The sequence below is a fragment of the Daphnia pulicaria genome, chromosome 6 (assembly GCF_021234035.1).
Source record: "Daphnia pulicaria isolate SC F1-1A chromosome 6, SC_F0-13Bv2, whole genome shotgun sequence".
Taxonomy (NCBI): Eukaryota; Metazoa; Arthropoda; class Branchiopoda; order Diplostraca; family Daphniidae; genus Daphnia; species Daphnia pulicaria.
The window spans coordinates 6,891,533-6,908,801 of record NC_060918.1 but is presented as its reverse complement, the minus strand read 5'-3'; the positions used below and the strand labels follow the sequence as shown (position 1 = coordinate 6,908,801).

General features: G+C 37.9%; 1 non-coding gene and 42 pseudogenes across 1 annotated transcript; all 43 read right to left on the bottom strand.

Moving 5' to 3' along the window:
• Positions 1-128: 128 nt before the first annotated feature.
• On the bottom strand, positions 129-247 carry LOC124345845 (annotated as a pseudogene).
• A 284-nt stretch (positions 248-531) lies between these two features.
• On the bottom strand, positions 532-650 carry LOC124346346 (annotated as a pseudogene).
• Positions 651-934: 284 nt separating this feature from the next.
• LOC124344977 lies at positions 935-1,053 on the bottom strand (annotated as a pseudogene).
• A 284-nt stretch (positions 1,054-1,337) lies between these two features.
• LOC124344880 lies at positions 1,338-1,456 on the bottom strand (annotated as a pseudogene).
• Positions 1,457-1,739: 283 nt separating this feature from the next.
• LOC124346172 lies at positions 1,740-1,858 on the bottom strand (annotated as a pseudogene).
• A 284-nt stretch (positions 1,859-2,142) lies between these two features.
• Positions 2,143-2,261, bottom strand: LOC124345507 (annotated as a pseudogene).
• Positions 2,262-2,545: 284 nt separating this feature from the next.
• Positions 2,546-2,664, bottom strand: LOC124344791 (annotated as a pseudogene).
• Positions 2,665-2,948: 284 nt separating this feature from the next.
• Positions 2,949-3,067, bottom strand: LOC124344789 (annotated as a pseudogene).
• A 283-nt stretch (positions 3,068-3,350) lies between these two features.
• On the bottom strand, positions 3,351-3,469 carry LOC124345924 (annotated as a pseudogene).
• Positions 3,470-3,753: 284 nt separating this feature from the next.
• On the bottom strand, positions 3,754-3,872 carry LOC124344788 (annotated as a pseudogene).
• A 284-nt stretch (positions 3,873-4,156) lies between these two features.
• LOC124346334 lies at positions 4,157-4,275 on the bottom strand (annotated as a pseudogene).
• A 283-nt stretch (positions 4,276-4,558) lies between these two features.
• On the bottom strand, positions 4,559-4,677 carry LOC124346323 (annotated as a pseudogene).
• A 283-nt stretch (positions 4,678-4,960) lies between these two features.
• LOC124346310 lies at positions 4,961-5,079 on the bottom strand (annotated as a pseudogene).
• A 283-nt stretch (positions 5,080-5,362) lies between these two features.
• LOC124346298 lies at positions 5,363-5,481 on the bottom strand (annotated as a pseudogene).
• A 283-nt stretch (positions 5,482-5,764) lies between these two features.
• LOC124346287 lies at positions 5,765-5,883 on the bottom strand (annotated as a pseudogene).
• A 284-nt stretch (positions 5,884-6,167) lies between these two features.
• On the bottom strand, positions 6,168-6,286 carry LOC124346276 (annotated as a pseudogene).
• A 284-nt stretch (positions 6,287-6,570) lies between these two features.
• On the bottom strand, positions 6,571-6,689 carry LOC124346264 (annotated as a pseudogene).
• A 284-nt stretch (positions 6,690-6,973) lies between these two features.
• On the bottom strand, positions 6,974-7,092 carry LOC124346253 (annotated as a pseudogene).
• A 284-nt stretch (positions 7,093-7,376) lies between these two features.
• Positions 7,377-7,495, bottom strand: LOC124346241 (annotated as a pseudogene).
• A 283-nt stretch (positions 7,496-7,778) lies between these two features.
• Positions 7,779-7,897, bottom strand: LOC124346229 (annotated as a pseudogene).
• Positions 7,898-8,180: 283 nt separating this feature from the next.
• On the bottom strand, positions 8,181-8,299 carry LOC124346221 (annotated as a pseudogene).
• A 283-nt stretch (positions 8,300-8,582) lies between these two features.
• Positions 8,583-8,701, bottom strand: LOC124344852 (annotated as a pseudogene).
• Positions 8,702-8,984: 283 nt separating this feature from the next.
• On the bottom strand, positions 8,985-9,103 carry LOC124346210 (annotated as a pseudogene).
• A 284-nt stretch (positions 9,104-9,387) lies between these two features.
• On the bottom strand, positions 9,388-9,506 carry LOC124346197 (annotated as a pseudogene).
• Positions 9,507-9,790: 284 nt separating this feature from the next.
• Positions 9,791-9,909, bottom strand: LOC124346186 (annotated as a pseudogene).
• A 284-nt stretch (positions 9,910-10,193) lies between these two features.
• LOC124346174 lies at positions 10,194-10,312 on the bottom strand (annotated as a pseudogene).
• Positions 10,313-10,596: 284 nt separating this feature from the next.
• On the bottom strand, positions 10,597-10,715 carry LOC124344860 (annotated as a pseudogene).
• A 284-nt stretch (positions 10,716-10,999) lies between these two features.
• LOC124346162 lies at positions 11,000-11,118 on the bottom strand (annotated as a pseudogene).
• A 284-nt stretch (positions 11,119-11,402) lies between these two features.
• LOC124346150 lies at positions 11,403-11,521 on the bottom strand (annotated as a pseudogene).
• Positions 11,522-11,805: 284 nt separating this feature from the next.
• On the bottom strand, positions 11,806-11,924 carry LOC124346139 (annotated as a pseudogene).
• Positions 11,925-12,208: 284 nt separating this feature from the next.
• LOC124346127 lies at positions 12,209-12,327 on the bottom strand (annotated as a pseudogene).
• Positions 12,328-12,611: 284 nt separating this feature from the next.
• LOC124346116 lies at positions 12,612-12,730 on the bottom strand (annotated as a pseudogene).
• A 284-nt stretch (positions 12,731-13,014) lies between these two features.
• On the bottom strand, positions 13,015-13,133 carry LOC124346104 (annotated as a pseudogene).
• Positions 13,134-13,417: 284 nt separating this feature from the next.
• On the bottom strand, positions 13,418-13,536 carry LOC124346092 (annotated as a pseudogene).
• Positions 13,537-13,820: 284 nt separating this feature from the next.
• LOC124346080 lies at positions 13,821-13,939 on the bottom strand (annotated as a pseudogene).
• Positions 13,940-14,223: 284 nt separating this feature from the next.
• On the bottom strand, positions 14,224-14,342 carry LOC124346069 (annotated as a pseudogene).
• Positions 14,343-14,626: 284 nt separating this feature from the next.
• Positions 14,627-14,745, bottom strand: LOC124346057 (annotated as a pseudogene).
• Positions 14,746-15,029: 284 nt separating this feature from the next.
• Positions 15,030-15,148, bottom strand: LOC124346046 (annotated as a pseudogene).
• A 284-nt stretch (positions 15,149-15,432) lies between these two features.
• Positions 15,433-15,551, bottom strand: LOC124346034 (annotated as a pseudogene).
• A 283-nt stretch (positions 15,552-15,834) lies between these two features.
• On the bottom strand, positions 15,835-15,953 carry LOC124344634. The gene has a single exon (XR_006919790.1). It is a non-coding gene; the product is annotated as a 5S ribosomal RNA (ribosomal RNA).
• A 282-nt stretch (positions 15,954-16,235) lies between these two features.
• LOC124344764 lies at positions 16,236-16,354 on the bottom strand (annotated as a pseudogene).
• Positions 16,355-16,638: 284 nt separating this feature from the next.
• LOC124346022 lies at positions 16,639-16,757 on the bottom strand (annotated as a pseudogene).
• Positions 16,758-17,041: 284 nt separating this feature from the next.
• Positions 17,042-17,160, bottom strand: LOC124346011 (annotated as a pseudogene).
• Positions 17,161-17,269: the final 109 nt, after the last annotated feature.

The following is a 17,269-nucleotide window of genomic DNA, read 5'->3' as shown; positions in this document are numbered from 1 at the left end:
ATCATTCCTATAGATGAATTGAACCTATCCCTGTGTCATTGAAATTTTTGATCTACGAATTTGGACTGGTAACCATCGTGATTGAAAAAAAATTTCAAGAAATTTGTTATTGAAAACAAACTATTCATCGCCAACGACATTCCGTATTCCCAAGCGGTCACCCTTCCAAGTGCTAACGGGACTCGACGTAACTTAACTTCTGGGAGCTGACGAGACCAGGTGCGTTCTACGTGATATGGCCGTTGACATTCAAAAATGAAAATTTACCCTCCCAGTCCCAATGGATGAATAGAAAATCACTTCAAAGTGATAGAAATATTTGTTCATTGAATTTGGACTGGTAACCATCGCGAATAAAAAAACGCGATAAACTTTGAAAAACTCTCAATGGAATTCATCCAGAATCATTCCTATAGATGAATTGAACCTATCCCTGTGTCATTGAAATTTTTGATCTACGAATTTGGACTGGTAACCATCGTGATTGAAAAAAAATTTAAAGAAATTTGTTATTGAAAACAAACTATTCATCGCCAACGACATCCCGTATTCCCAAGCGGTCACCCTTCCAAGTACTAACGGGACTCGACGTAACTTAACTTCTGGGAGCTGACGAGACCAGGTGCGTTCTACGTGATATGGCCGTTGACATTCAAAAATGAAAATTTACCCTCCCAGTCCCAATGGATGAATAGAAAATTACTTCAAAGTGATTGAAATGTTTGTTCATTGAATTCGGACTGGTAATCATCGCGAATAAAAAAACGCGATAAACTTTGAAAAATTCTCAATGGAATTCATCCAGAATCATTCCTATAGATGAATTGAACCTATCCCTGTGTCATTGAAATTTTTGATCTACGAATTTGGACTGGTAACCATCGTGATTGAAAAAAAATTTCAAGAAATGTGTTATTGAAAACAAACTATTCATCGCCAACGACATTCCGTATTCCCAAGCGGTCACCCTTCCAAGTACTAACGGGACTCGACGTAACTTAACTTCTGGGAGCTGACGAGACCAGGTGCGTTCTACGTGATATGGCCGTTGACATTGAAAAATGAAAATTTACCCTCCCAGTCCCAATGGATGAATAGAAAATTACTTCAAAGTGATAGAAATGATTGTTCATTGAATTCAGACTGGTAATCATCACGAATAAAAGAACGCGATAAACTTTGAGAAACTCTCAATGGAATTCATCCAGAATCATTCCTATAGATGAATTGAACCTATCCCTGTGTCATTGAAATTTTTGATCTACGAATTTGGACTGGTAACCATCGTGATTGAAAAAAAATTTCAAGAAATTTGTTATTGAAAACAAACTATTCATCGCCAACGACATCCCGTATTCCCAAGCGGTCACCCTTCCAAGTACTAACGGGACTTGACGTAACTTAACTTCTGGGAGCTGACGAGACCAGGTGCGTTCTACGTGATATGGCCGTTGACATTCAAAAATGAAAATTTACCCTCCCAGTCCCAATGGATGAATAGAAAATCACTTCAAAGTGATAGAAATGTTTGTTCATTGAATTTGGACTGGTAACCATCGCGAATAAAAAAACGCGATAAACTTTGAAAAACTCTCAATGGAATTCATCCAGAATCATTCCTATAGATGAATTGAACCTATCCCTGTGTCATTGAAATTTTTGATCTACGAATTTGGACTGGTAACCATCGTGATTGAAAAAAAATTTAAAGAAATTTGTTATGAAAACAAACTATTCTTCGCCAACGACATCCCGTATTTCCAAGCGTTCACCCTTCCAAGTACTAACGGGACTTGACGTAACTTAACTTCTGGGAGCTGACAAGACCAGGTGCGTTCTACGTGATATGGCCGTTGACATTGAAAAATGAAAATTTACCCTCCCAGTCCCAATGGATGAATAGAAAATCACTTCAAAGTGATAGAAATGTTTGTTCATTGAATTTGGACTGGTAACAATCGCGAATAAAAAAACGCGATAAACTTTGAAAAACTCTCAATGCAATTCATCCAGAATCATTCCTATAGATGAATTGAACCTATCCCTGTATCATTGAAATTTTTGATCTACGAATTTGGACTGGTAACCATCGTGATTGAAAAAAAATTTCAAGAAATTTGTTATTGAAAACAAACTATTCATCGCCAACGACATACCGTATTCCCAAGCGGTCACCCTTCCAAGTACTAACGGGACTCGACGCAACTTAACTTCTGGGAGCTGACGAGACCAGGTGCGTTCTACGTGATATGGCCGTTGACATTCAAAAATGAAAATTTACCCTCCCAGTCCCAATGGATGAATAGAAAATTACTTCAAAGTGATTGAAATGTTTGTTCATTGAATTCGGACTGGTAATCATCGCGAATAAAAAAACGCGATAAACTTTGAAAAACTCTCAATGGAATTCATCCAGAATCATTCCTATAGATGAATTGAACCTATCCCTGTGTCATTGAAATTTTTGATCTACGAATTTGGACTGGTAACCATCGTGATTGAAAAAAAATTTCAAGAAATTTGTTATTGAAAACAAACTATTCATCGCCAACGACATCCCGTATTCCCAAGCGGTCACCCTTCCAAGTACTAACGGGACTCGACGTAACTTAACTTCTAGGAGCTGACGAGACCAGGTGCGTTCTACGTGATATGGCCGTTGACATTCAAAAATGAAAATTTACCCTCCCAATCCCAATGGATGAATAGAAAATCACTTCAAAGTGATAGAAATGTTTGTTCATTGAATTTGGACTGGTAACCATCGCGAATAAAAAAACGCGATAAACTTTGAAAAACTCTCAATGGAATTCATCCAGAATCATTCCTATAGATGAATTGAACCTATCCCTGTGTCATTGAAATTTTTGATCTACGAATTTGGACTGGTAACCATCGTGATTTAAAAAAAATTTCAAGAAATTTGTTATTGAAAACAAACTATTCATCGCCAACGACATCCCGTATTCCCAAGCGGTCACCCTTCCAAGTACTAACGGGACTCGACGTAACTTAACTTCTAGGAGCTGACGAGACCAGGTGCGTTCTACGTGATATGGCCGTTGACATTCAAAAATGAAAATTTACCCTCCCAGTCCCAATGGATGAATAGAAAATCACTTCAAAGTGATAGAAATGTTTGTTCATTGAATTTGGACTGGTAACCATCGCGAATAAAAAAACGCGATAAACTTTGAAAAACTCTCAATGGAATTCATCCAGAATCATTCCTATAGATGAATTGAACCTATCCCTGTGTCATTGAAATTTTTGATCTACGAATTTGGACTGGTAACCATCGTGATTAAAAAAAAATTTAAAGAAATTTGTTATGAAAACAAACTATTCGTCGCCAACGACATCCCGTATTTCCAAGCGGTCACCCTTCCAAGTACTAACGGGAATTGACGTAACTTAACTTCTGGGAGCTGACGAGACCAGGTGCGTTCTACGTGATATGGCCGTTGACATTCAAAAATGAAAATTTACCCTCCCTGCCCCAATGGATGAATAGAAAATCACTTCAAAGTGATTGAAATGTTTGTTCATTGAATTCGGACTGGTAACCATCGCGAATAAAAAAACGCGATAAACTTTGAAAAACTCTCAATGGAATTCATCCAGAATCATTCCTATAGATGAATTGAACCTATCCCTGTGTCATTGAAATTTTTGATCTACGAATTTGGACTGGTAACCATCGTGATTAAAAAAAAATTTCAAGAAATTTGTTATTGAAAACAAACTATTCATCGCCAACGACATCCCGTATTCCCAAGCGGTCACCCTTCCAAGTACTAACGGGACTCGACGTAACTTAACTTCTAGGAGCTGACGAGACCAGGTGCGTTCTACGTGATATGGCCGTTGACATACAAAAATGAAAATTTACCCTCCCAGTCCCAATGGATGAATAGAAAATCACTTCAAAGTGATAGAAATGTTTGTTCATTGAATTTGGACTGGTAACCATCGCGAATAAAAAAACGCGATAAACTTTGAAAAACTCCCAATGGAATTCATCGAGAATCATTCCTATAGATGAATTGAACCTATCCCTCTGTCATTGAAATTTTTGATCTACGAATTTGGACTGGTAACCATCGTGATTGAAAAAAAATTTAAAGAAATTTGTTATTGAAAACAAACTATTCATCGCCAACGACATCCCGTATTCCCAAGCGGTCACCCTTCCAAGTACTAACGGGACTCGACGTAACTTAACTTCTGGGAGCTGACGAGACCAGGTGCGTTCTACGTGATATGGCCGTTGACATTAATAATGAAAATTTACCCTCCCAGTCCCAATGGATGAATAGAAAATTACTTCAAAGTGATTGAAATGTTTGTTCATTGAATTCGGACTGGTAATCATCGCGAATAAAAAAACGCGATAAACTTTGAAAAACTCTCAATGGCATTCATCCAGAATCATTCCTATAGATGAATTGAACCTATCCCTGTGTCATTGAAATTTTTGATCTAAGAATTTGGACTGGTAACCATCGTGATTGAAAAAAAATTTCAAGAAATTTGTTATTGAAAACAAACTATTCATCGCCAACGACATCCCGTATTCCCAAGCGGTCACCCTTCCAAGTACTAACGGGACTCGACGTAACTTAACTTCTGGGAGCTGACGAGACCAGGTGCGTTCTACGTGATATGGCCGTTGACATTCTAAAATGAAAATTTACCCTCCCAGTCCCAATGGATGAATAGAAAATCACTTCAAAGTGATAGAAATGTTTGTTCATTGAATTTGGACTGGTAACCATCGCGAATAAAAAAACGCGATAAACTTTGAAAAACTCCCAATGGAATTCATCGAGAATCATTCCTATAGATGAATTGAACCTATCCCTCTGTCATTGAAATTTTTGATCTACGAATTTGGACTGGTAACCATCGTGATTGAAAAAAATTTAAAGAAATTTGTTATTGAAAACAAACTATTCATCGCCAACGACATCCCGTATTCCCAAGCGGTCACCCTTCCAAGTACTAACGGGACTCGACGTAACTTAACTTCTGGGAGCTGACGAGACCAGGTGCGTTCTACGTGATATGGCCGTTGACATTAAAAATGAAAATTTACCCTCCCAGTCCCAATGGATGAATAGAAAATTACTTCAAAGTGATTGAAATGTTTGTTCATTGAATTCGGACTGGTAATCATCGCGAATAAAAAAACGCGATAAACTTTGAAAAACTCTCAATGGAATTCATCCAGAATCATTCCTATAGATGAATTGAACCTATCCCTGTGTCATTGAAATTTTTGATCTAAGAATTTAGACTGGTAACCATCGTGATTGAAAAAAAATTTCAAGAAATTTGTTATTGAAAACAAACTATTCATCGCCAACGACATCCCGTATTCCCAAGCGGTCACCCTTCCAAGTACTAACGGGACTCGACGTAACTTAACTTCTGGGAGCTGACGAGACCAGGTGCGTTCTACGTGATATGGCCGTTGACATTAAAAATGAAAATTTACCCTCCCAGTCCCAATGGATGAATAGAAAATTACTTCAAAGTGATTGAAATGTTTGTTCATTGAATTCGGACTGGTAACCATCGCGAATAAAAAAACGCGATAAACTTTGAAAAACTCCCAATGGAATTCATCGAGAATCATTCCTATAGATGAATTGAACCTATCCCTCTGTCATTGAAATTTTTGATCTACGAATTTGGACTGGTAACCATCGTGATTGAAAAAAAATTTCAAGAAATTTGTTATTGAAAACAAACTATTCATCGCCAACGACATCCCGTATTCCCAAGCGGTCACCCTTCCAAGTACTAACGGGACTCGACGTAACTTAACTTCTGGGAGCTGACGAGACCAGGTGCGTTCTACGTGATATGGCCGTTGACATTCAAAAATGAAAATTTACCCTCCCAGTCCCAATGGATGAATAGAAAATCACTTCAAAGTGATAGAAATGTTTGTTCATTGAATTTGGACTGGTAACCATCACGAATAAAAAAACGCGATAAACTTTGAAAAACTCTCAATGGAATTCATCCAGAATCATTCCTATAGATGAATTGAACCTATCCCTGTGTCATTGAAATTTTTGATCTACGAATTTGGACTGGTAACCATCGTGATTGAAAAAAAAATTAAAGAAATTTGTTATTGAAAACAAACTATTCATCGCCAACGACATCCCGTATTCCCAAGCGGTCACCCTTCCAAGTACTAACGGGACTCGACGTAACTTAACTTCTGGGAGCTGACGAGACCAGGTGCGTTCTACGTGATATGGCCGTTGACATTCAAAAATGAAAATTTACCCTCCCAGTCCCAATGGATGAATAGAAAATTACTTCAAAGTGATTGAAATGTTTGTTCATTGAATTCGGACTGGTAATCATCGCGAATAAAAAAACGCGATAAACTTTGAAAAACTCTCAATGGAATTCATCCAGAATCATTCCTATAGATGAATTGAACCTATCCCTGTGTCATTGAAATTTTTGATCTAAGAATTTGGACTGGTAACCATCGTGATTGAAAAAAAATTTCAAGAAATTTGTTATTGAAAACAAACTATTCATCGCCAACGACATCCCGTATTCCCAAGCGGTCACCCTTCCAAGTACTAACGGGACTCGACGTAACTTAACTTCTGGGAGCTGACGAGACCAGGTGCGTTCTACGTGATATGGCCGTTGACATTCAAAAATGAAAATTTACCCTCCCAGTCCCAATGGATGAATAGAAAATCACTTCAAAGTGATAGAAATGTTTGTTCATTGAATTTGGACTGGTAACCATCGCGAATAAAAAAACGCGATAAACTTTGAAAAACTCCCAATGGAATTCATCGAGAATCATTCCTATAGATGAATTGAACCTATCCCTCTGTCATTGAAATTTTTGATCTACGAATTTGGACTGGTAACCATCGTGATTGAAAAAAAATTTCAAGAAATTTGTTATTGAAAACAAACTATTCATCGCCAACGACATCCCGTATTCCCAAGCGGTCACCCTTCCAAGTACTAACGGGACTCGACGTAACTTAACTTCTGGGAGCTGACGAGACCAGGTGCGTTCTACGTGATATGGCCGTTGACATTCAAAAATGAAAATTTACCCTCCCAGTCCCAATGGATGAATAGAAAATCACTTCAAAGTGATAGAAATGTTTGTTCATTGAATTTGGACTGGTAACCATCGCGAATAAAAAAACGCGATAAACTTTGAAAAACTCCCAATGGAATTCATCGAGAATCATTCCTATAGATGAATTGAACCTATCCCTCTGTCATTGAAATTTTTGATCTACGAATTTGGACTGGTAACCATCGTGATTGAAAAAAAATTTAAAGAAATTTGTTATTGAAAACAAACTATTCATCGCCAACGACATCCCGTATTCCCAAGCGGTCACCCTTCCAAGTACTAACGGGACTCGACGTAACTTAACTTCTGGGAGCTGACGAGACCAGGTGCGTTCTACGTGATATGGCCGTTGACATTAATAATGAAAATTTACCCTCCCAGTCCCAATGGATGAATAGAAAATTACTTCAAAGTGATTGAAATGTTTGTTCATTGAATTCGGACTGGTAATCATCGCGAATAAAAAAACGCGATAAACTTTGAAAAACTCTCAATGGCATTCATCCAGAATCATTCCTATAGATGAATTGAACCTATCCCTGTGTCATTGAAATTTTTGATCTAAGAATTTGGACTGGTAACCATCGTGATTGAAAAAAAATTTCAAGAAATTTGTTATTGAAAACAAACTATTCATCGCCAACGACATCCCGTATTCCCAAGCGGTCACCCTTCCAAGTACTAACGGGACTCGACGTAACTTAACTTCTGGGAGCTGACGAGACCAGGTGCGTTCTACGTGATATGGCCGTTGACATTCTAAAATGAAAATTTACCCTCCCAGTCCCAATGGATGAATAGAAAATCACTTCAAAGTGATAGAAATGTTTGTTCATTGAATTTGGACTGGTAACCATCGCGAATAAAAAAACGCGATAAACTTTGAAAAACTCCCAATGGAATTCATCGAGAATCATTCCTATAGATGAATTGAACCTATCCCTCTGTCATTGAAATTTTTGATCTACGAATTTGGACTGGTAACCATCGTGATTGAAAAAAATTTAAAGAAATTTGTTATTGAAAACAAACTATTCATCGCCAACGACATCCCGTATTCCCAAGCGGTCACCCTTCCAAGTACTAACGGGACTCGACGTAACTTAACTTCTGGGAGCTGACGAGACCAGGTGCGTTCTACGTGATATGGCCGTTGACATTAAAAATGAAAATTTACCCTCCCAGTCCCAATGGATGAATAGAAAATTACTTCAAAGTGATTGAAATGTTTGTTCATTGAATTCGGACTGGTAATCATCGCGAATAAAAAAACGCGATAAACTTTGAAAAACTCTCAATGGAATTCATCCAGAATCATTCCTATAGATGAATTGAACCTATCCCTGTGTCATTGAAATTTTTGATCTAAGAATTTAGACTGGTAACCATCGTGATTGAAAAAAAATTTCAAGAAATTTGTTATTGAAAACAAACTATTCATCGCCAACGACATCCTGTATTCCCAAGCGGTCACCCTTCCAAGTACTAACGGGACTCGACGTAACTTAACTTCTGGGAGCTGACGAGACCAGGTGCGTTCTACGTGATATGGCCGTTGACATTAAAAATGAAAATTTACCCTCCCAGTCCCAATGGATGAATAGAAAATTACTTCAAAGTGATTGAAATGTTTGTTCATTGAATTCGGACTGGTAACCATCGCGAATAAAAAAACGCGATAAACTTTGAAAAACTCCCAATGGAATTCATCGAGAATCATTCCTATAGATGAATTGAACCTATCCCTCTGTCATTGAAATTTTTGATCTACGAATTTGGACTGGTAACCATCGTGATTGAAAAAAAATTTCAAGAAATTTGTTATTGAAAACAAACTATTCATCGCCAACGACATCCCGTATTCCCAAGCGGTCACCCTTCCAAGTACTAACGGGACTCGACGTAACTTAACTTCTGGGAGCTGACGAGACCAGGTGCGTTCTACGTGATATGGCCGTTGACATTCAAAAATGAAAATTTACCCTCCCAGTCCCAATGGATGAATAGAAAATCACTTCAAAGTGATAGAAATGTTTGTTCATTGAATTTGGACTGGTAACCATCACGAATAAAAAAACGCGATAAACTTTGAAAAACTCTCAATGGAATTCATCCAGAATCATTCCTATAGATGAATTGAACCTATCCCTGTGTCATTGAAATTTTTGATCTACGAATTTGGACTGGTAACCATCGTGATTGAAAAAAAAATTAAAGAAATTTGTTATTGAAAACAAACTATTCATCGCCAACGACATCCCGTATTCCCAAGCGGTCACCCTTCCAAGTACTAACGGGACTCGACGTAACTTAACTTCTGGGAGCTGACGAGACCAGGTGCGTTCTACGTGATATGGCCGTTGACATTCAAAAATGAAAATTTACCCTCCCAGTCCCAATGGATGAATAGAAAATTACTTCAAAGTGATTGAAATGTTTGTTCATTGAATTCGGACTGGTAATCATCGCGAATAAAAAAACGCGATAAACTTTGAAAAACTCTCAATGGAATTCATCCAGAATCATTCCTATAGATGAATTGAACCTATCCCTGTGTCATTGAAATTTTTGATCTAAGAATTTGGACTGGTAACCATCGTGATTGAAAAAAAATTTCAAGAAATTTGTTATTGAAAACAAACTATTCATCGCCAACGACATCCCGTATTCCCAAGCGGTCACCCTTCCAAGTACTAACGGGACTCGACGTAACTTAACTTCTGGGAGCTGACGAGACCAGGTGCGTTCTACGTGATATGGCCGTTGACATTCAAAAATGAAAATTTACCCTTCCAGTCCCAATGGATGAATAGAAAATCACTTCAAAGTGATAGAAATGTTTGTTCATTGAATTTGGACTGGTAACCATCGCGAATAAAAAAACGCGATAAACTTTGAAAAACTCCCAATGGAATTCATCGAGAATCATTCCTATAGATGAATTGAACCTATCCCTCTGTCATTGAAATTTTTGATCTACGAATTTGGACTGGTAACCATCGTGATTGAAAAAAAATTTCAAGAAATTTGTTATTGAAAACAAACTATTCATCGCCAACGACATCCCGTATTCCCAAGCGGTCACCCTTCCAAGTACTAACGGGACTCGACGTAACTTAACTTCTGGGAGCTGACGAGACCAGGTGCGTTCTACGTGATATGGCCGTTGACATTCAAAAATGAAAATTTACCCTCCCAGTCCCAATGGATGAATAGAAAATCACTTCAAAGTGATAGAAATGTTTGTTCATTGAATTTGGACTGGTAACCATCACGAATAAAAAAACGCGATAAACTTTGAAAAACTCTCAATGGAATTCATCCAGAATCATTCCTATAGATGAATTGAACCTATCCCTGTGTCATTGAAATTTTTGATCTACGAATTTGGACTGGTAACCATCGTGATTGAAAAAAAATTTAAAGAAATTTGTTATTGAAAACAAACTATTCATCGCCAACGACATCCCGTATTCCCAAGCGGTCACCCTTCCAAGTACTAACGGGACTCGACGTAACTTAACTTCTGGGAGCTGACGAGACCAGGTGCGTTCTACGTGATATGCCCGTTGACATTCAAAAATGAAAATTTACCCTCCCAGTCCCAATGGATGAATAGAAAATTACTTCAAAGTGATTGAAATGTTTGTTCATTGAATTCGGACTGGTAATCATCGCGAATAAAAAAACGCGATAAACTTTGAAAAACTCTCAATGGAATTCATCCAGAATCATTCCTATAGATGAATTGAACCTATCCCTGTGTCATTGAAATTTTTGATCTAAGAATTTGGACTGGTAACCATCGTGATTGAAAAAAAATTTCAAGAAATTTGTTATTGAAAACAAACTATTCATCGCCAACGACATCCCGTATTCCCAAGCGGTCACCCTTCCAAGTACTAACGGGACTCGACGTAACTTAACTTCTGGGAGCTGACGAGACCAGGTGCGTTCTACGTGATATGGCCGTTGACATTCAAAAATGAAAATTTACCCTCCCAGTCCCAATGGATGAATAGAAAATCACTTCAAAGTGATTGAAATGTTTGTTCATTGAATTCGGACTGGTAATCATCGCGAATAAAAAAACGCGATAAACTTTGAAAAACTCCCAATGGAATTCATCGAGAATCATTCCTATAGATGAATTGAACCTATCCCTGTGTCATTGAAATTTTTGATCTAAGAATTTGGACTGGTAACCATCGTGATTGAAAAAAAATTTCAAGAAATTTGTTATTGAAAAGAAACTATTCATCGCCAACGACATCCCGTATTCCCAAGCGGTCACCCTTCCAAGTACTAACGGGACTCGACGTAACTTAACTTCTGGGAGCTGACGAGACCAGGTGCGTTCTACGTGATATGGCCGTTGACATTCAAAAATGAAAATTTACCCTCCCAGTCCCAATGGATGAATAGAAAATCACTTCAAAGTGATAGAAATGTTTGTTCATTGAATTTGGACTGGTAACCATCGCGAATAAAAAAACGCGATAAACTTTGAAAAACTCCCAATGGAATTCATCGAGAATCATTCCTATAGATGAATTGAACCTATCCCTCTGTCATTGAAATTTTTGATCTACGAATTTGGACTGGTAACCATCGTGATTGAAAAAAAATTTCAAGAAATTTGTTATTGAAAACAAACTATTCATCGCCAACGACATCCCGTATTCCCAAGCGGTCACCCTTCCAAGTACTAACGGGACTCGACGTAACTTAACTTCTGGGAGCTGACGAGACCAGGTGCGTTCTACGTGATATGGCCGTTGACATTCAAAAATGAAAATTTACCCTCCCAGTCCCAATGGATGAATAGAAAATCACTTCAAAGTGATAGAAATGTTTGTTCATTGAATTTGGACTGGTAACCATCACGAATAAAAAAACGCGATAAACTTTGAAAAACTCTCAATGGAATTCATCCAGAATCATTCCTATAGATGAATTGAACCCATCCCTGTGTCATTGAAATTTTTGATCTACGAATTTGGACTGGTAACCATCGTGATTGAAAAAAAATTTCAAGAAATTTGTTATTGAAAACAAACTATTCATCGCCAACGACATCCCGTATTCCCAAGCGGTCACCCTTCCAAGTACTAACGGGACTCGACGTAACTTAACTTCTGGGAGCTGACGAGACCAGGTGCGTTCTACGTGATATGGCCGTTGACATTCAAAAATGAAAATTTACCCTCCCAGTCCCAATGGATGAATAGAAAATTACTTCAAAGTGATTGAAATGTTTGTTCATTGAATTCGGACTGGTAATCATCGCGAATAAAAAAACGCGATAAACTTTGAAAAACTCTCAATGGAATTCATCCAGAATCATTCCTATAGATGAATTGAACCTATCCCTGTGTCATTGAAATTTTTGATCTAAGAATTTGGACTGGTAACCATCGTGATTGAAAAAAAATTTCAAGAAATTTGTTATTGAAAACAAACTATTCATCGCCAACGACATCCCGTATTCCCAAGCGGTCACCCTTCCAAGTACTAACGGGACTCGACGTAACTTAACTTCTGGGAGCTGACGAGACCAGGTGCGTTCTACGTGATATGGCCGTTGACATTCAAAAATGAAAATTTACCCTCCCAGTCCCAATGGATGAATAGAAAATCACTTCAAAGTGATAGAAATGTTTGTTCATTGAATTTGGACTGGTAACCATCGCGAATAAAAAAACGCGATAAACTTTGAAAAACTCCCAATGGAATTCATCGAGAATCATTCCTATAGATGAATTGAACCTATCCCTCTGTCATTGAAATTTTTGATCTACGAATTTGGACTGGTAACCATCGTTATTGAAAAAAAATTTCAAGAAATTTGTTATTGAAAACAAACTATTCATCGCCAACGACATCCCGTATTCCCAAGCGGTCACCCTTCCAAGTACTAACGGGACTCGACGTAACTTAACTTCTGGGAGCTGACGAGACCAGGTGCGTTCTACGTGATATGGCCGTTGACATTCAAAAATGAAAATTTACCCTCCCAGTCCCAATGGATGAATAGAAAATTACTTCAAAGTGATTGAAATGTTTGTTCATTGAATTCGGACTAGTAATCATCGCGAATAAAAAAACGCGATAAACTTTGAAAAACTCTCAATGGAATTCATCCAGAATCATTCCTATAGATAAATTGAACCTATCCCTGTGTCATTGAAATTTTTGATCTAAGAATTTGGACTGGTAACCATCGTGATTGAAAAAAAATTTCAAGAAATTTGTTATTGAAAACAAACTATTCATCGCCAACGACATCCCGTATTCCCAAGCGGTCACCCTTCCAAGTACTAACGGGACTCGACGTAACTTAACTTCTGGGAGCTGACGAGACCAGGTGCGTTCTACGTGATATGGCCGTTGACATTCAAAAATGAAAATTTACCCTCCCAGTCCCAATGGATGAATAGAAAATCACTTCAAAGTGATAGAAATGTTTGTTCATTGAATTTGGACTGGTAACCATCGCGAATAAAAAAACGCGATAAACTTTGAAAAACTCCCAATGGAATTCATCGAGAATCATTCCTATAGATGAATTGAACCTATCCCTCTGTCATTGAAATTTTTGATCTACGAATTTGGACTGGTAACCATCGTGATTGAAAAAAAATTTCAAGAAATTTGTTATTGAAAACAAACTATTCATCGCCAACGACATCCCGTATTCCCAAGCGGTCACCCTTCCAAGTACTAACGGGACTCGACGTAACTTAACTTCTGGGAGCTGACGAGACCAGGTGCGTTCTACGTGATATGGCCGTTGACATTCAAAAATGAAAATTTACCCTCCCAGTCCCAATGGATGAATAGAAAATTACTTCAAAGTGATTGAAATGTTTGTTCATTGAATTCGGACTGGTAATCATCGCGAATAAAAAAACGCGATAAACTTTGAAAAACTCTCAATGGAATTCATCCAGAATCATTCCTATAGATGAATTGAACCTATCCCTGTGTCATTGAAATTTTTGATCTAAGAATTTGGACTGGTAACCATCGTGATTGAAAAAAAATTTCAAGAAATTTGTTATTGAAAACAAACTATTCATCGCCAACGACATCCCGTATTCCCAAGCGGTCACCCTTCCAAGTACTAACGGGACTCGACGTAACTTAACTTCTGGGAGCTGACGAGACCAGGTGCGTTCTACGTGATATGGCCGTTGACATTCAAAAATGAAAATTTACCCTCCCAGTCCCAATGGATGAATAGAAAATCACTTCAAAGTGATAGAAATGTTTGTTCATTGAATTTGGACTGGTAACCATCGCGAATAAAAAAACGCGATAAACTTTGAAAAACTCCCAATGGAATTCATCGAGAATCATTCCTATAGATGAATTGAACCTATCCCTCTGTCATTGAAATTTTTGATCTACGAATTTGGACTGGTAACCATCGTGATTGAAAAAAAATTTCAAGAAATTTGTTATTGAAAACAAACTATTCATCGCCAACGACATCCCGTATTCCCAAGCGGTCACCCTTCCAAGTACTAACGGGACTCGACGTAACTTAACTTCTGGGAGCTGACGAGACCAGGTGCGTTCTACGTGATATGGCCGTTGACATTCAAAAATGAAAATTTACCCTCCCAGTCCCAATGGATGAATAGAAAATTACTTCAAAGTGATTGAAATGTTTGTTCATTGAATTCGGACTGGTAATCATCGCGAATAAAAAAACGCGATAAACTTTGAAAAACTCTCAATGGAATTCATCCAGAATCATTCCTATAGATGAATTGAACCTATCCCTGTGTCATTGAAATTTTTGATCTAAGAATTTGGACTGGTAACCATCGTGATTGAAAAAAAATTTCAAGAAATTTGTTATTGAAAACAAACTATTCATCGCCAACGACATCCCGTATTCCCAAGCGGTCACCCTTCCAAGTACTAACGGGACTCGACGTAACTTAACTTCTGGGAGCTGACGAGACCAGGTGCGTTCTACGTGATATGGCCGTTGACATTCAAAAATGAAAATTTACCCTCCCAGTCCCAATGGATGAATAGAAAATCACTTCAAAGTGATAGAAATGTTTGTTCATTGAATTTGGACTGGTAACCATCGCGAATAAAAAAACGCGATAAACTTTGAAAAACTCTCAATGGAATTCATCCAGAATCATTCCTATAGATGAATTGAACCTATCCCTATATCATTGAAATTTTTGATCTACGAATTTGGACTGGTAACCATCGTGATTGAAAAAAAATTTAAAGAAATTTGTTATTGAAAACAAACTATTCATCGCCAACGACATCCCGTATTCCCAAGCGGTCACCCTTCCAAGTACTAACGGGACTCGACGTAACTTAACTTCTGGGAGCTGACGAGACCAGGTGCGTTCTACGTGATATGGCCGTTGACATTAAAAATGAAAATTTACCCTCCCAGTCCCAATGGATGAATAGAAAATTACTTCAAAGTGATTGAAATGTTTGTTCATTGAATTCGGACTGGTAATCATCGCGAATAAAAAAACGCGATAAACTTTGAAAAACTCTCAATGGAATTCATCCAGAATCATTCCTATAGATGAATTGAACCTATCCCTGTGTCATTGAAATTTTTGATCTACGAATTTGGACTGGTAACCATCGTGATTGAAAAAAAATTTCAAGAAATTTGTTATTGAAAACAAACTATTCATCGCCAACGACATCCCGTATTCCCAAGCGGTCACCCTTCCAAGTACTAACGGGACTCGACGTAACTTAACTTCTGGGATCTGACGAGACCAGGTGCGTTCTACGTGATATGGCCGTTGACATTAAAAATGAAAATTTACCCTCCCAGTCCCAATGGATGAATAGAAAATTACTTCAAAGTGATTGAAATGTTTGTTCATTGAATTCGGACTGGTAATCATCGCGAATAAAAAAACGCGATAAACTTTGAAAAACTCTCAATGGAATTCATCCAGAATCATTCCTATAGATGAATTGAACCTATCCCTGTGTCATTGAAATTTTTGATCTAAGAATTTAGACTGGTAACCATCGTGATTGAAAAAAAATTTCAAGAAATTTGTTATTGAAAAAAACTATTCATCGCCAACGACATCCCGTATTCCCAAGCGGTCACCCTTCCAAGTACTAACGGGACTCGACGTAACTTAACTTCTGGGAGCTGACGAGACCAGGTGCGTTCTATGTGATATGGCCGTTGACATTCAAAAATGAAAATTTACCCTCCCAGTCCCAATGGATGAATAGAAAATCACTTCAAAGTGATAGAAATGTTTGTTCATTGAATTTGGACTGGTAACCATCGCGAATAAAAAAACGCGATAAACTTTGAAAAACTCCCAATGGAATTCATCGAGAATCATTCCTATAGATGAATTGAACCTATCCCTCTGTCATTGAAATTTTTGATCTACGAATTTGGACTGGTAACCATCGTGATTGAAAAAAAATTTCAAGAAATTTGTTATTGAAAACAAACTATTCATCGCCAACGACATCCCGTATTCCCAAGCGGTCACCCTTCCAAGTACTAACGGGACTCGACGTAACTTAACTTCTGGGAGCTGACGAGACCAGGTGCGTTCTACGTGATATGGCCGTTGACATTCAAAAATGAAAATTTACCCTCCCAGTCCCAATGGATGAATAGAAAATCACTTCAAAGTGATAGAAATGTTTGTTCATTGAATTTGGACTGGTAACCATCGCGAATAAAAAAACGCGATAAACTTTGAAAAACTCCCAATGGAATTCATCGAGAATCATTCCTATAGATGAATTGAACCTATCCCTCTGTCATTGAAATTTTTGATCTACGAATTTGGACTGGTAACCATCGTGATTGAAAAAAAATTTCAAGAAATTTGTTATTGAAAACAAACTATTCATCGCCAACGACATCCCGTATTCCCAAGCGGTCACCCTTCCAAGTACTAACGGGACTCGACGTAACTTAACTTCTGGGAGCTGACGAGACCAGGTGCGTTCTACGTGATATGGCCGTTGACATTCAAAAATGAAAATTTACCCTCCCAGTCCCAATGGATGAATAGAAAATTACTTCAAAGTGATTGAAATGTTTGTTCATTGAATTCGGACTGGTAATCATCGCGAATA